Source organism: Empidonax traillii, unplaced genomic scaffold (assembly GCF_003031625.1).
Source record: "Empidonax traillii isolate 1590-97213 ecotype Southwest subspecies unplaced genomic scaffold, ASM303162v1 scaffold34:size3740991, whole genome shotgun sequence".
Taxonomy (NCBI): Eukaryota; Metazoa; Chordata; class Aves; order Passeriformes; family Tyrannidae; genus Empidonax; species Empidonax traillii.
The window spans coordinates 3,387,563-3,393,712 of NW_020955227.1; the positions used below are offsets into that span (position 1 = coordinate 3,387,563).

Sequence of the window (6,150 nt, forward strand, 5' to 3'; positions counted from 1 at the left end):
TCCTGCCAACCAAAGCTGGAAGGGATGGATTTTTCTGAGGGATTCAGCGTGTGGAGCACTGAGCACCCACTTCTACCCCCTGAGAACAAGACCTGTCGTTTCACTGAAAATTCTTCTCCCTCGGCCTCACACAAAGCTGATCAAAGTCATCAGGAATGTTTCCCATGGTCTCAGCGGGCAATGGAAGGACTTAAGGCAGCAGATGTACAATTTCTGGTTGGGAAACCTGCCTGCAGAGAATCAGAGAGCTCTGCCACTGGTGACTGAGGCAGCAATGTTTCAGTCCTCCACCAAACCCGCATTGCTCCTGATGGAGGTTGCCACAAGGAGATGCCAAAAGTCTGCTCCCCTTACACCCCCTCCCTCCTGCTCTTTCACCAGCAAGAATATGAATCAAGCCCTGAAGAGTGCTGTCAGGGAGGGATGATTTTCCTGTGATTATTGCCTGGGTGAGAGATTATGCCTTGTTTTTTTGCAAACTGCCTTATTTGCAGAGCAGAACACATTGGGCTCATGTCCAATTGATCTTCAAACAGCAGATCCAACTACAGAGTGAGATGCAAATTTAATTATTCCACATGTAGGAAACAGAAACGGAATCTCATTGTTAAATTTGTTCTCCTACGTTGGAAAGATAAAAAACAAAGAAAGATGCTGAAGTGGCCTGTGTGAGCTGAATACATTTCACTCCCCAGAGCTGGAGAGAAATGAACTCTGTTCCTGCTGCAGAAGCCTCAATGGATAGAATTCTTTTTCTTTTTCTCTTTTTTCTTTTCCATATTCAGCATTAGGAGGAGCTGCAACTTCTTCCTCATTTGCATGTGTATGTGCCATTCACACCCCATTTCCAGAGAGTGTTTTGGGACTACTTCACTTCCCTTTGAAAATGGTCTCCCAGGATGAGAATCAAGCTGGTTGGGACTTAGATAGTGGGTCATCTGACCAGAACTGACACAAATGGTTTTCCTTAAGGATTTGTTCCTCTTGTCACGGCTCAGTTAAAGCTGCTTAGGGAATCACTGTGTCATCTGCAGGGTCTGTTTCCTGCTGCCCTTTACAAGTGGGTGGGAGACCTCTCTCATGGCTCCAGTTTCTGAGAGGGAAAAGGATCTTTCTGGGAGGTTTTGCTCTCTGTCTTTGTGTCTTTCCCTCCCTGTCTGCTGATTGTTGCAGCTTCCTCCATGCCCTGCTTGGATCTGGTAGCAATGGAGCTGAGATGGACTGTGGGCATTACCAGGGAGAGGTTTATGGTAGGGAGTACCATCCTCTTTGGCACTAACTTGTTCATCTCCTGTATTTGTGTAGGACAAAGATCAGCAACTGTAAGGACGAGTTGATCTTCCATCAATCCACCTTCAGGGTTCTCCTCTCTATGGGATGCAATTTCTGGAGCACAAAAACATCCCAAGGTCTGCTTTTGGCAGAGCAAATTTCCCTGCCAGGAGCAGAACAAGAGGTGAGCAGGACTGCAGACCAGAGCAGAGTGTGATGGTGTTCAGATCCAAGCTGTGCATTGGCAATGATGTTTTTAAAGGGGTTTCTCTCCTGGGAGGGTCTCACTCCTGTGAGTAGTAGGTGTTTGATGGTTTTTAAACACGGATCATTTCTGTGGTGTGGTTTGCAGCATAACCCCCAGATAGAGGCACAGGTGAAGGGGTGAAGAGCTGCAACTCAAGGGCAGCCAGAGGCAGGAATTTTTTAATTAGCTTTTACACTGGAAAAAGGGTTTGTGTGGCCACACTTTTAGCTCGGGGGAATCCTTAACCCAGCCTTGCATAGCCTGAGCCTGCTTACCTCAAAAAGGAAAAGGAGTTAGTCAAACAGGGGAAATAAACATTGGGTTACAGCTAAAAGAACATCATTTTCTACCAAACTCTTTCTCTGTTTACCATATTAAATGATCAAAACGTTTGCTCTGTATCAAACTGTGCAGATGGAGCATTAAAAGGTCAGCTGTTAACCTGCAGAAGCAAAGAGACTCCACATCTCTCTCTTAAAGATGATTCTCCATCCTGAATGGGTCCCCATGGCACTCCTATAATAACACTAATGCTCCAAGTGGCCCTACAGTGACTCTCATTTGCAGTGTGTGGAACCTCTTCATTAAGACCCAAACTCCCACTCTGAAGATGGGTCCTGACTTTCTTATGGCACATGAAGAACTGGGGAAACGGAGGCACAGGGAGATTAAATCCTTTCAATTAAAAAAAAAAAAATCAGTTTCAAATTCTTAATTCTCAACCTCTCGTTCCAAACTTCAGGCGGGTTTCTACATAGTAGAGTTTGTTGTATTAAATATTCGAAAAATCTTGGAACTGGGATGGTGTATGGATTATGGATCCCTTCTGACTAAATTGTTCAGCTATGTGGTCAGTAATTCTAAAATATTCGAAATGAAAATATCTTTGATACCTGAAGGAATAGGAAAATCAGGGTCAATGAAGAGCAAGGTGATCGTATTCATGGAACTGGAGCTGGTCTATCCTTGGGGGCAGCTTAAAAAATAACAGCTGTGTTGTGCCTTTGGGACAGATAAGAACTCTGCACCAGGCTTGATCCTTAGAGCCTGGCAGGGCCATGGATTTGTTTACATTTTAGTTCAGAGCGGGATTTAAGCCCTTGTTTATCTTTAAGACTCCCGGTAGCTGCAGGAACTCTCCGGTATTTTTCATTGAAGAACGAGCCCCTCAGTGAATCAAAGCCTTGTTACATCCCTGTAGCAGATGGGAGAGGTGAAAGCCTGGCCCCACCTTCCCAACTTGCTAATGGAGCAGCTGAGCTGGAATGCAGATGTTGCCACACTCACCTCTGCTTCACAGAGGAAGGCAGGAGTAGGAGGAGGTTTGAGATTTAGAGTGGATCTGTACTCACAAGACTATGCAAATGACTTCTGGCTCTGGCTTCAAGCCTGAGCTTGGAGGTACACTACAGGTTAATTAAAAGACACAGGAGAGTGTGGAGAAGATGCACAGATTGGATGAAGCAACAGTGGCCTGGCCAAGATTGAGGAAAAAAGTCCCAAGTTGATTCCCCGAGAAAAAATAGACACCAAAAAACAGGTTGGTTTTTTCGTTGTTGTTGTTTTTGTTTTGTTTTGTTTTGTTTTGTTTTCTTCTGAGAGGGAAAGCAGAGCATCAAAGCACTGAGCAGAGCTGGTGCAAAAGTGGAATGGTCGCTGTTGGTTCTGCTTATCCCCATAACTTCAGCAATATGGGAAAACTGGGATAAATTTCTGTGTGTGCTATGAGTCCCTTCCAAGCTGAGATATCCTGTGGGTCACTGATTCGGTGTGTCCCCGTTCAGCCCGTTAATGAGTCCCAGAGGGCAAAGAGTGTCATTCCCCACAAATGGCAAAACAGGTTTTCCAGTCTTTTGACAGAATGAAATCATGAAGGCCTGGGATGTGTTTCTGGAAGGTAGGTTTCAGTCATGCACCTTCTGTTTCTTGGGTCAGAATGGGGACAATCACTGGAAATTTGGCAATGTATAGTGAGGGAAGAGTCAGGCCAAATGACCCCAGAACTTGCCCTTTTCTCAAATACATTAGTGGCCTTTGTATGCCAGGACTGTTATGCCTCTTTTATCCACACCTTAGAGGCTCAGCAAAGAAATTGGTATGAAATTGTGGTTCCTACTACCTCTACAAACACTAAATCTTGCTTTGTTTTTCCTATTTTCTTTTCTTCATTTTTTTTTAATAGCCATCCAGGCATCTTTACTGAAGCCATAAAAAACACAAGTTATGAAAAGCAAAAGTAAAAGGCTGTTTCTAGGCAGAGGAACGTGTCTCTGTATGTGTTTGTGGACTGAGTAGCACAAGAGGGGACCCAATCCTCAGTATGTTTGTAGGATGCATCACACCACAGAGACCTGAATTGAACCCTCCAGGCACAACTGTAATGTAAATATTAATTAACATTAATGGTCTGTGGCCTTGCCTGTCAGCTGGAAGCCAGCAAGACTGCGTGTGGCTGAGTATATTAATTTGTTGTAGGAGCCCTGCAAGCAGAGTCTGGTGGTGTGATGAGCACAGCGAGTTCGTTGCCTCCTACCCACCCCACTCTGTTTCTGGGTCATTTTCAGGGAGGGAAATCCCCACTGGGATGGGATGCTGGGGCTGTTTCAAAGAGCACTGGAGGCACAGGTGGGAAACAGGCTCGTTGCTGAGCTCTGTGCCCTACTGTGGGCTCCTCGTGTTGCCAGCTCTGGGCACAGGGCCATGTATTTGTCATGCTGGGAACACTGCAAATGGTAGGTAACACTTCCAAAAGCATCCCTCATTCTCCTGGGCAGGTGTCTCCAAGCTGTACCAAGTTCCCCTTGCAGCCAGGCACACGGCAATCCTTTTGAGGCCTCCAGCTGGAACATCTCAAGTTCCCACTTGCTCCCATATTGTGGCCCCAATTCTCAGTATCAACATCTCACCCGCTTTCCTTTCTTCCCTCCCTCCCTCCCTCTCTCTGCAAGCACCTCCAATGAATTATTAATTGCAGCTCATCCAATTAAAGGGCTCCTGCATGTTAATAATTCATGGTTGCTCGTCGGAGCGCTTGGCTGGCAGGCTGTGCAGCACGAGGGCTGGGGCTGGGGTGAGCTGAGAGGAGTGAAGTGCAATAAAGAAAGGAAGAAATCAATAGTGTAGCACAGGCTGTACACATCCAGGAGACTCTTTATTATATCTGAGAATTGCTTTCTGTGATTGCTACCATCATTACTTCTGTATTTATTTTTTAACGACTCGTCCATCATGACGCCCGAATACATAACGAAAAAGGCCAATTGCACTAAACCAGTTAAATTCTTTCAGTGTCTGGCACTGGGTGAAAGCAATAATGAGTTCATTTTGTCTCTACTCCCTCTCCCAGTGAAGCCCTCCTCATCCAGAAGCCAGTTTCAGTGTTATCTCTGTAGGTTACAACAGATCTACTGCTTTTCTCTCTGGAAATGGACCCATCAATGATGTTCATGGGAGCAACTTGCAGCTTAACAGCTCTGGCATTAGTACAGGAAGGCAGCTCCCAGGACATGAGAATGCCAGCAGGTTCTTCAAAGGGAGTATGAGGGTGGTGCTGTTGCAGAACCAACAAGTGAAGGAAGAAGGGGAACAAGTCTGGAAACCTCTCCCAAGGCTTGAGATGACTTGGCATTAGGGAGAAGTTTTTCAAGATAGTCTGGGATGAGGGCCATGCATGTTAGAGGGGATACAGTGTTCTACAGGGCAAATCTGAAATGTGGAGAAAGGGACATTGTAGGTTTTGGTATGGGAGCACAGTCACAGGGACAAATCCAGACTGGCAATTGCCCAAGCTCCTTGTTGTCCAAGAAAGAGGCACACAAAGAATGCAGGGTTGGAAGAGTAAGCCAGAGAAAGTCAAAGGAGAAATTAGATCCACTTTTTTTTTTTTTTTTCCCCAGGAATTGCAGAACACTGAGAGAAAATTCTCAGTGAGGCTTTCAACAAGGGCGTGTGCAGATGGACATCACACTGAGGCTCAGGGCCCCCTGAAAAGTGCCTCAAACATGGTGTAATGGTTTACAGCCAATAAACAACCCAGTAAAATAGTATGGATTGAGCAGGAATCAAATCAAACAGCCACGTCCTCAAAAGTCTTTTGTCTTTCTTTCACAGGGGCCACACTCTCCTTTTATGGGCTTGGGGACTATGAAGAGAAGGTCAGACTTGTACTGGGGAACTCTTTTTGTAGCCTTGCGTGCTGGGGACATTCTCCTTTAAACCACATTTGATGGAAACCACAAAAAAGCCCACTGCTAACGTGTGGTACAGCCAGCAGTGCCTGTGGGTCGTGAGCTTATTTTGAAAGGAATCAGGACTTTGTACGGCATCTGCTTCAGCAAGACTTCAGACTGGGGCTTTCCACCACGCTGGAAATGCATAATATTGATGAAACAGCACTCCTGCATGGGAGTGTGATGTGACTGAATCACGGATTCTAAAATATGTAAGAACTTCGAAGGAATGGTTATTCTCTTTTTAGTGCAAGGGATTTTAGTGCTGATTTGAGAACCCTGAGGACAATGTGGAGTTCAATCTTCATGGCCCATTCAGTCTTTGGTCTCTCGGCTGCAATTTCCAATTAGTGCTAATTTGATTGTGGTTTCTATGGTGTGGGTCATGACAACCTTTTATAC

At 45.5% G+C, this 6,150-nt stretch overlaps 1 long non-coding RNA gene across 1 annotated transcript; it reads left to right on the plus strand.

Moving 5' to 3' along the window:
• The first annotated feature begins 1,391 nt into the window (after positions 1-1,391).
• On the plus strand, positions 1,392-5,940 carry LOC114073785. Its single transcript, XR_003574393.1, has 3 exons — positions 1,392-1,456; positions 4,912-5,087; positions 5,630-5,940. It is a non-coding gene; the product is annotated as an uncharacterized LOC114073785 (long non-coding RNA).
• Positions 5,941-6,150: the final 210 nt, after the last annotated feature.